Source organism: Euphorbia lathyris, chromosome 1, assembly GCF_963576675.1.
Source record: "Euphorbia lathyris chromosome 1, ddEupLath1.1, whole genome shotgun sequence".
Taxonomy (NCBI): Eukaryota; Viridiplantae; Streptophyta; class Magnoliopsida; order Malpighiales; family Euphorbiaceae; genus Euphorbia; species Euphorbia lathyris.
In genome coordinates, this window is record NC_088910.1 from 28105118 (window position 1) to 28115892 (window position 10775).

A 10775-nucleotide genomic window follows, 5' to 3' on the forward strand; every position below is an offset into this window, starting at 1 on the left:
TTTTTCAAAAATATTTTTTCCTCACTTGGGTGTTATTAGGGCATCTCCAACCCTCTCCATATGGGGAGGGTTGGAAATGTGGAATTGGGGAGAGTTGGCAGTCCAACCCTCCCCACTGTTTTCCCTAATTATAGGGAAGAAATCAATTCTTTCCTACAATTGGGGAAGAATCTATGTTTCCCCATTAATTTGGGGAATAAATAAAATAATAAATTAGAGATAAAAAGTAGATAAAGTAGAATAAATTATGGAATATACTTTATAGGGAAGAAAATATATAAATGGGTTGGAGAAGAAATAGGGATTAGAGATAGAAATATAGAGAATTGGGGATAGGGAAGGCAAAATGAAAATTTTACCTTGGAGATGCTCTTAATCCACTTTTTTATGCTTTCAGATTAAACTTCCGATAAAAAATCCTCACTTTGAGACTTCTTGGTCTAAAGGATTTTTGTAAATATGAGAAATATTTATTTCAAAGTTATTTAGTATTTTTGAACAATTATTTTATACTTTTCATTGTAAAATTTGCTTTAAATAGCAAACATCTTCCTTTTAACCCCCAAAAGTCAAGTAAGCTCCCATTGGTAGAGATTTGGATAAAAATTAGAGAATATTTGAAATATGTTTGGTAATTTTTTTTATTTATTTTAAGAGCCCATTAGAGTTTTTTTTTTTTTTTGATAAAAATACATACATCATTTTATAGATACGAAAACATCAAGTACAACAAGAAAAGTAAGGAATAAAACCTTATATAATTACAGGCTATGCCTATTACAAAATCCATAAAGGTAAAAAAACGGCTACAACGAGCAAAATAAACCATCAAAGGTACAGATAAAACAAACAATAGATGAAATATATACTTCTTCAAATACCAAATTTGCAGAAAAACATCTGTAATCTCATCTTCAGCATTTAAACTCTTCTGAATCTTCGGATCCAAATCCCTTCTTTTGCAATCACGTAGATGTAGTGATCTACGTATAAGATCTACCATTTCTGCTCTTGCTAAAACAGAAAAAAGTTACCAATGAAAAGATAACAAACAACATATGCAATTCAAGCGGAATAAGAGATTTGGTGAAATATATTGCAATTCAACTATAATTTATTGAACAAAAAGAAGAAAAATAAAACAACAGGATGGTGCAAGGAGGAAAAAGGAAGACAATCTTCCTTCTTCCCCCTCAAATAGAAGACTACAACTTGAAAAAGAAGAAAAATTCAATCAATTGAAATATTAATGGATGAAATTGGTGAAGAATTGATGAAAATTGAAGAGAGGAGGAAGGAGCAGTTAGAAATTTTTTTTGGAGAGGGAGAGAAGAGAACGGTTTTTGTTTAGGATTATATTTTTTCATTAGAGTTAAAGTGGTTTTTAAATATTGAATTTATTATTTTGATCTAACAAATTCCAGGATGTTCTATATGATAGAAATACCCCTTGTGGAATTTTCTTGATAGAATTAGACTATCTTAGTATTTTCATTAAAATGATGAATAATATATATAAAATTTTAGGATGTTCGACATGATATAAATACCCTTTGGGTAATTTTCTTGAAGAAATTAGAACTTTTTTTGGTATTTTTCTTATTTTAAATAGGTTTTTAACTACTTAATGTTTTTAATTTTTTTTTTTTTTTATAGATGGAAGGCTTAGAAGCCCAGAAAAAGGAAAAAATAAAACAGAGAGAAAGATAACAGCAAGAACAAGTAAGAGTATGAGAATTAAATCAATGAGGGTTCAGATTGAACCGTAACCATCCTTGAGACGATCCGACCGCGCCGGTCTTCAGAGAGAATGTGCTGGAGGTCTGCAGGAGACGCATCACACACGTGATGACCCAAGGCTAGAGTGCCTGCGAAATTTGCCAACCAGTCAGCTGCCTGATTTCCTTCCCGATAAACATGGTGGAACTATGTCTCCCAAGCTCTGTCCCGTAGTTTTCGACATTCACGAATCAACCACCCGATAGGATTTCGAAAACTCGAGTCTGTCTGTATGAACATCAGAGCCGAAGCTGAGTCCATCTCCAAAATGACCCGTCTATGACCGCTATCCCCAAGCAATTTTTAGACTGAAATAAATTCCCCACAATTATGCAAGCATAGTCGTACATACACCCAAATTCGCTGTGAAACCCCAATCCAATTTCCTTCATTGTCGCGGATCAGTCCCCCCAGTAGAGGCCAATCCCGGGTTACCTTTACTAGCCCCGTTAGTATTGATCTTCACCCAATCGACATCCAGAGGGATCCATCTGATCCAACGCTCCATTCTCAGGCTAGTAGGATAGATTGTAGGCAGATTTGTAGCTTTTAAAACTTCATTGGCATGACCCATAATGAATTCTGAATTGAGATTCCAAGCACTACCATCATTAAAGCATGAAGCATTTCGTTCCTTCCAGATCCACCAAATTCCCAAACCGAAAATAGTTGGCCACGGGATACCTTGAAGCGTTGCTTTTGTGCTGATATTTTTGTCCAGCCAGTCCGCCCTATTAGCTGCAAAAAAAAATCTGTTTAAGCAGTAGCCGACCGAATGAGCTGCTTCCAAATCATTTGAACTCGACTACAGTCCCATAAAGCATGCAGTATATCCTCGCTCGACCCACAAGCACCACATCTATCATCAGTTGCCATATGCCTTCAGACTCTGTTTTTGTTCACCAAAATAGCATTGTGTCGAGTCAGCCAGATGAAAACGTAAATTCTCTCTGGTACTTGGAGATGCCAAATCTGAATCTAGGAGGAAGAAATCTTAGTATTTTCATTAAAATGAAAGAATTAGAATTTTCTTGACCAAGGGCATCAGGGAAAGTAATCCTCCAATCTGACCCACAAAGTGCACGATCAAGCCGGCAAGCAACTCTAGTCCTCTTAGATAACCCGTGATACCAAGTGAAACCCGGGCCCTGGAAGCCAAGATCAACAAGGCTCATATCATTAATCCAATTAGTGAACAGGAAACACTTATCCAACGTACGACACGAAACACCCTGTTTTTCCTCAGGAGATTTGATGCAGTTAAAATCTCCAATCAGAAGCCAGGGGTCACTTGATGCGCCCTCACCTAACTCGAGATGAGGACTCACTAAGGGATAAGTGTACCCCGTCGTTATCAAGTAATAAATTTCTGGTTTAAGTCCAGGTTATCGTCCACAGGATTTATTTCTGCAAGTATCAAGCTACTCGGTCTCGAATGTTATCTAGGCTTAGGGGGTTTTGAGTTTGGTTTGTTAAATTAATCTACTCCTAGGTTGAATTGTGCTAATCCTAGCTAAATTATCTAATTCTAACTAAATTATTCTAAGCCTAACTAAGTTACTCTACCCCTAATTGATCTTTCATTAATGAAACTATTCGAAGGAACATGGTATGAACGGTAATAATAAAGATAGATTATCAAGTCTATTGAATAAAGACCTAATCTAAGTCACTTGTATTCAAGGCGATTAACCCTACTTACCCTCCTGAGGTTCCTAGCGCGTGATTCCCTAAGGCCAAAACTAGGTCTAAGGCTCAGTAAATTGGCGCTTAATCAACTAAGAGGTTGTCAATCTCCTAGGCTCTGACTAGGTCAGATTCAGCTCGCAATATGTGCCTACTAGATTTTGGGGCTTTGGAATGAGTTAAACCAATTGAATAAAGCGTAAGACAAGAATTAGACAATAAACATAGAACAAAACAAGAGCTAAATTGTTATTAAAGGCGAGATGATTGTCACAAGATACAATAAGACAAGTTCGGCAACTGTATCAAAGAGTACAAACATAGAAAGATGAAAGAAGATACAAAAATCCCTTTCAGGGAACCTGTTTACTCTGCAGCCGGCGACTTGATCTTAAGGATGAACCTTAGTAATTCCTCGGTAGAAAGCTTTGAAGGAGCTTCAATGGAGTTTGAGGAAGATGGAGAAGATGGAGAGAAATTACAAGGGGAAAGCTAAAACAATTTACAAAAACGAAAGATATTGAATTACAATTGAAAACCCCTATTTATAGATGCGTCTCGGGCCTCGTTTTGACCTAATTTCGTGTCCTTGTTGGTGTAGGAAGACGTGGGGCCGAACGTGGCTTCGTGGGGGCGGAATTGGTCTTTTTGACCAATTCCCGCAAGTCTGCTCGCCGAGCAGGCGCCTGGTGGCCTGCTCGACGAGCAGGCACAGTGCCTGGGCAGTGCCTGGGCAGTGCCTGGGCTGCTCGCTGAGCAGCGCCCGGACTGCGCGTCGATGCTCAATTCGCCCGAAGCATGCTCGATCCGTGCCGAGTGACTTCTATACCCTTTTTCGTCCGAACTTACACCTGCACATGCATAAAAACTCCAGAAAACATTAGTCCAAAAGCCAAATTGATCCGTCAATCGCTTATTTTGAGCAAACGCTTCGTTTGGTGCGACTTTTGACGGACCAATTAGCTTCAAAAGATAACGGAATTCTAATATGCATGCTATTTCGGCCGTATTTGCCTAAATTGATCACAAAACGAGCCTAAATGACGAAAAGTAAATAGAACGTTTCCAATTTCTAACTAACTCACACAAAAGCATTTAAATGCGAGAATTGCTCGCTTATTAACCAAATAACTCTAAAAATCGTCCTAAAACCGTACCCAAAGATAGGGGTTTTTGACCCATATTATCACTCAAAGTTTCTTTAAGGGCAAAAGGCTCTCTCAAGACCAATCTCTTGAAGATCATTTGAGGGCGAATGTATATAAAAGTAATGTCAAAACGTCTCTCAGGGATAGAGTCACTCAAGCAGCTCACAGAAGTATGGAGAAACTCAGAATTACTAGTTTTGACTACCAACCTGACTCTCTCAAGGTGCCAGTAAACCCAAATACCTCCAATAAATCCCTCCGCTTCCACAATTTCTACCTTCGAGAAGTTCCACCTGCGGCCTAAGGCAAGCGCCCTGCTGCCCTATAGTCTAGGTTCAAGGATTGTAATGATATCCGGATCATGAACAGAAAGAAGATGCTTCACAGCGCGGAAGAAGGTGGTGCCCCCTACACCAAAACAGTTCCAGGAAATGACTTTCATGAATTCAATATATAAAAGAGGAGACAAACGCAAAAACTGCCCATCAAAAACAAAAACGGAAACAACAAGGCTCAAACCCGTCCAGCTACACTAGATCCCCCATGCTCTTCAGTTGGATAATTTGTGATATCAGTCAAGACTCTCTCATTGGCTGATAATTCTCCCAATGGTTTCCCGGTGCTGATCTTCAATGTCTCAATAACAATGTGTGGATCAACAATTGCCCCTGATTCCATACGACTCCTTTTACCACGATTTTGGACTCCCTCTTGACGCAGTGTGTCCACTGATTGAGTCACTCACATCATTACAGAGCACCCCAAAAACATTCCTAACAATTTTATGTTTCATTTGGTTAGTATTCATATAGGGAAACTGCTTTCCCCCACCCTGTATTTTGCTTTTAGCAGCAGAGAAGATCAGATTCGGGCCCATATTGAAGGGCAACCCCCCAAAGTCAGAAGATTTCAACCTTGAGGTACTTGCCATATCTTTAGAGGTGCTAATCTGTATACTCGGACTTGTGTGCACAATGTTTTTTTCTTCCCCTGTGTTAGTCTTTCCCTTATTTGGCCACCTCTTCTATGCTACCATCATCCAGGGTCCATAGTCCCCTACAGGCTCGCCTCCAACGTTAGCAGGGCCCTTGAGAAAACTAGAGTCCATGTTTTCAACATTTCTGATCTGAGCTTCAACTCTCATCTGGTCAATTGAAAGAGGCATGGTTGTGTCCCTAGGCGTTTGCATTGCCTTACTGGTTAGGATATGGGGAGTAGTACATCCCAATATGGTATGACCATATTAGCCACAGTTGGTGCATGCAACATACAACCCCTCATATTCAATGCGATAAGAAGAACCATTAACTTCAAACTCGATAATCAATGGCTTTAAAAGACAATTTCAACATAAACCCTTGCGAACCTCCCCCGAGAGCTTTGATTGTATTTTTATCTACCTTAACAGCCTTCCCAAGCGAGCTGGCAATTGTCAAAATAAAATCCACATTATAGAGCTGAATTGGCCATTCAGGAAATCCTACCCAAACCAGAGTTGACGAGATGGTGGCTGTGGCTGCAACGAAATCATCTGACCACGTGCGAACAATGAGGTAGTGACCCTGCACACTCCAAGGACCCTCTTAGATTACCCTTGCTCTATCATCTATATTTTCAAACGTGACAAGATAGAAACTGTATCCAATATCCATTATTTCCACTATCCCTGTAGGCTTCCAAATCTCCAATGCCCGGCATTATAAAGCAATGAAGCCAATTTTCTCCCCCAAGAGTTTGACAATCAAGGCATCTTTCCAAGGTTTTCCCCATTTTAGCATTAATTCAGGAGCCACTATGAAGCTTGGTTTTAACGGTTTTTCCATCGATATTGAGACGAGGCCTGTTGCTGCTAAATCAATTGGAGTGCGGTCAACCACCATCGGTCTCACACCGACAATGGAGTCTCTGTAGGATCTGGGTTCAACGGTGTCCATCTCTTCGGGGGAGCCTCCACCGTCCGACGGAGTCCCATCGTCGGTCATAGGTGGATCGCGGTGTTAGGTTTCAACGAGAGCGGCCATTTACTGAATGTTTTTTAATTACTACAAATCAAAAGAAAATTCTCATCAATTATAGATATTTCCAAATCATGAAAAATATCCCAAAACATATTTTTGGAACACATATAGAGCTTTTTACTATTTTAATCCTAATTTTCTAGCTTTTATTAAGTTTTTTAATAGTTAAAAACAAAAATATTATTAATAAAAGTCTCATTTATTTCTCAAAAATTCCATAAATATTCAATACTTGGAAGATTATTTTGGAAATATTTGGATAATTATTATAGTTTTCTAAGTTTTTCTAGCTTTATTGGCTTTTATTTTGAAAAAAATAGAATTTTATTGGTGAAAGCTCTGTTTTCATTCTCAATAATTCCAATAATATTTAAATCAATATTCTTCAAATCGGGATTCAATTTGAGGATATTTAGGCAATTGTCATAATTTTTTAAGTTTTTAACTAGCTTTATTAGCTCTTTTATTTCAATAAAAATAGAATTTTATCAATCAAAGTCTTATTTCTATTCTCGGAGATTCTAATATCAAATCTGATATTCTTTCCATTCCATTGGAGTACATCTCGATAATATTTAAGTAATTATCATAATTTTCTAAGTTTTTACCAGAATAAGCGGGCTTTTTTTTATCAGTAATTATCCCATCTACCATAGCATTTCCGGAACGAAGTAACAAATGTATAAGGTTATGAAATATTTCTGGGAATATGTGGATGATTATTATAAAATACTTTGCATTTTATTTCAATAAAAATGTAATATTATTGATAAAAGTCTTATTTTCATTCTCAATAATTTCAAGAATATTGAAATCAATATTCTTCAATTCAGAATTCAATTTGAGGATACCTAGGCAAATTATAATGATATTCTAAATTTCAGTTAGCTTTATTAGCTTTTCAATCAACCAAAACAGAATTTTATCGACGAAAGTCCTATTTTCATTATTGAGGATATCAAATGTGATATTCTTTTCATTGAAACATACTTCAAGCGTACTTAGGTAATTGTCATAAATTTTTTAGATTTTCACTAAAATGGTATTTTACCAGTAATCATCTCGTCTACTACAGCATTCCTGTAACAATCGTACAAGGTTATAGAATATTTCTCGAAATATGGGATAGTTATCGTACATACTATATGTCTCGTAACATAGTTTTCCTAAACTATTTCTTCAACACCTTTTGGAAATGTTTTATAAATGATTTGGAGCGACATTCTATTATTTGATCATTAGAAGGTTTTACACCAATTTCTTCATCATTTAAAACCTTGAATACATTTCATTCATTGCGTGCTCTTTTCCTCAATGTTATTCGTTGATGCATTCTCTTGTCATGTTTGTATAATTGTCTGAACGAACCCGAGAATCGAAAAGTCCCGATTTCTCTAAATAAATAACAACTATTGATATATTGTGTTAGCATCATAGTAATTATTTATGGCTGAAAGTGAAGTAGAAATTCATAAAACGAACTCATTAAGAGATGTTTAAGATATTCTAAATTACGGTAAAGTAGATAGAAATTCCACGAACTCTTTTTCTGAAAAGTATGGTAGTCTCATTCTGGCGTCTGCTGTACTAATTATTTCTCGATATATAGTGGAAAAAACCATGTGACGACTCTCATTACTCTTCGAAAATAGACGTTCGTTCCGTTCACCGAAACTCAAAATCACAAAATATCGTAAAATATCATCCTTAAGAAGATCCTTTCCTAAAGAAACACAAAGTAGGAAATGGTGACCATGAGAACGGAGTGAGCTCGATAATGGTAAAGTCAAAAATCCCAAAGGGTAAATCAAATAATAAACAATTGTTTTTCGTGTGTGAATTTTCCGCCACTCACAGGCACAAAAGAAGCCCGTAGCAAAATCTGTTTTTTTAGGATAAATAATTTATTAGCCCCTCCTTTTTATTTAACACACAATTTAGTTCTTATATTTCGAAAAACGCATTATGAGGTCTATATCTTTTGTCAATATTAACCATTTGGTCCTTTTCTCTATAACTTTTAGATTCTTAACCGTTATATTTTGGTATAAATAGAGAGACATAAAATAGCATAATAACATGGTCATTTTGTATAGTACTACATAAATGGTCTAACACTTGTCGAGCCATCTTGGGAGTGCTAAACCAACACACCTTTAATATTTTTTGGAGACAGGGCTGAAACTGTCATTGATCAGATCAATTTATCAAATACTCAATCAAAATTCTAGGTCAAATGTCCAATTTATCAAATACCTAATCAAATCACCAATTTAGCACTCTAATTCTTAAATTTTGTGAAAACAGGGGCCTGAACTATATCTGATCACGGAACCAATCATGGTGGTTCCAGTGGCTGGAGAGACCCGGATCCTTATATATGCCTCTGACTATGGCTATCTTCAAAATGTACAATTATAAAAGATATGGACAATTAATATTGATAAAAGAAATTAGTAATAGTATGAATGCATTAATGCATTGTTGAAGGCAAGACATATAGTGGAGACGACAAACAAGTGTGGGAAATAAGTAAATGTGGTTGAATTCAAATACATTAATTTGTGTGTCTGTTAAAGAAAGGAAAGCTAGGAGGCAAGGAAAGACATGCAAGCCGCCGCACAGAGACGAGTAGTAGTAATTCTTATAATAACTACCCATAAATAAAATTTATTTGAAGTAGTAAATTTAAATTAATCCTACCTTTTGCTTTTTGCCTTCTTTTTATAAAAAAAGAAAGGTAGGTTCTCCTCCCCTATATAGGGAGGGGGTCCTTTGTTTGTGTCTCTTTAAGTAGTCTTTTTCATGATGTTTTCTTGAAATTGTTACCCCAACCCAACATAACATTGCTCTTATTTATTACTTACTTTCTTGTGTAAATTTTAGGAATTCTTTTTTTAATCCATTATTGTTCTACATTTCCAGGCTTTTAGTTCTTGTTATGTTGTCAGTCATCAGACTCATACCTTTCTGTAATTCTGCTTCCACTGTTTCCACATTTCAACTTCTACTCATGTTTTTACTTTCTTTCACTTATAAACATTAATTAATGTTGACATATTCCCCTATATTATTCTCCCTCCGGTCTATAATAAAAGTCTTTTAAAGTTAATGCACACTAATTAAGAAATGCAATTAATTTTAAGTAAAAGACTTTGTTACCCTTGTAATAATTGCATCCACTAGTAACTTTATCTATTCCCAAGATAAAAAGTCAACTTAAATAGGGCTATATTTGATAAAAGTAAATTGATATGTATAGATTTAAACAAAATGTCATGTATTGTGGAACAAAAAAAACTATCTAGAAAGACTTCTATTGTGGACCGGAGGGAGTACTGCGTTAAGTGTTTTTTTTACTTCATTTAAAATTTTAAATAATATTATCAAACAAGTCAAATCTAGTATATACTTATTAAAATTGTATAAGGGAAGCTGGTGTTCTAACATAATATACAATCAAATACTATATAGGCAAGTAATGTGTAGCAACTAGGAATAATATAAATAAGAAAATACTAGTACTTAGGAATTCTTTATACTTAACAATAATTCATATTTATCATTAATTCATTACACTCACCCTCAGGCTGAACATGACATTGAAGAACTACTAGCTTATCCGAAAAAAAGAAAATAACTTCTGGCCCAAAGAAACAAAAAGTAGTCCTGACTCAAAGAAACAAAAACAACCCCTGGCCCACGGAGTTCACCACACTGATACAGATTGAAAGACGATAGTAAAGGTTTTAATCGTAAACTAATAAAGATGTTTCTTCTCTAACTAAACTAGAAGGAGTGAATCTCAAATAAAAGGTATAACCTTGTTTTCAAATAGTGAGTTGATTTGATTGATAAAAATTGTATATCTTTATAAAAATGGGAGTTTAAATACTTCCATAAAGACAACGAAATGATAAGAAATACCCCTACTGGGGTTACAATAAAGAAGAGATAAGAAGGGTAAAATAGGTAATACGTATAGACAAATAGTACTGAATGTACAATCAAGGACTGTCAGGGTTGTTGGCTGGTTTCCTTCGCAAGGAAGTATCTCGAGGATCTGCCATGAAAGATGAGTCCTTATATACCCCTAGGATTCGCCGTGATAGAGATAACTTGTGGTACATGGGTTGTTCGTATT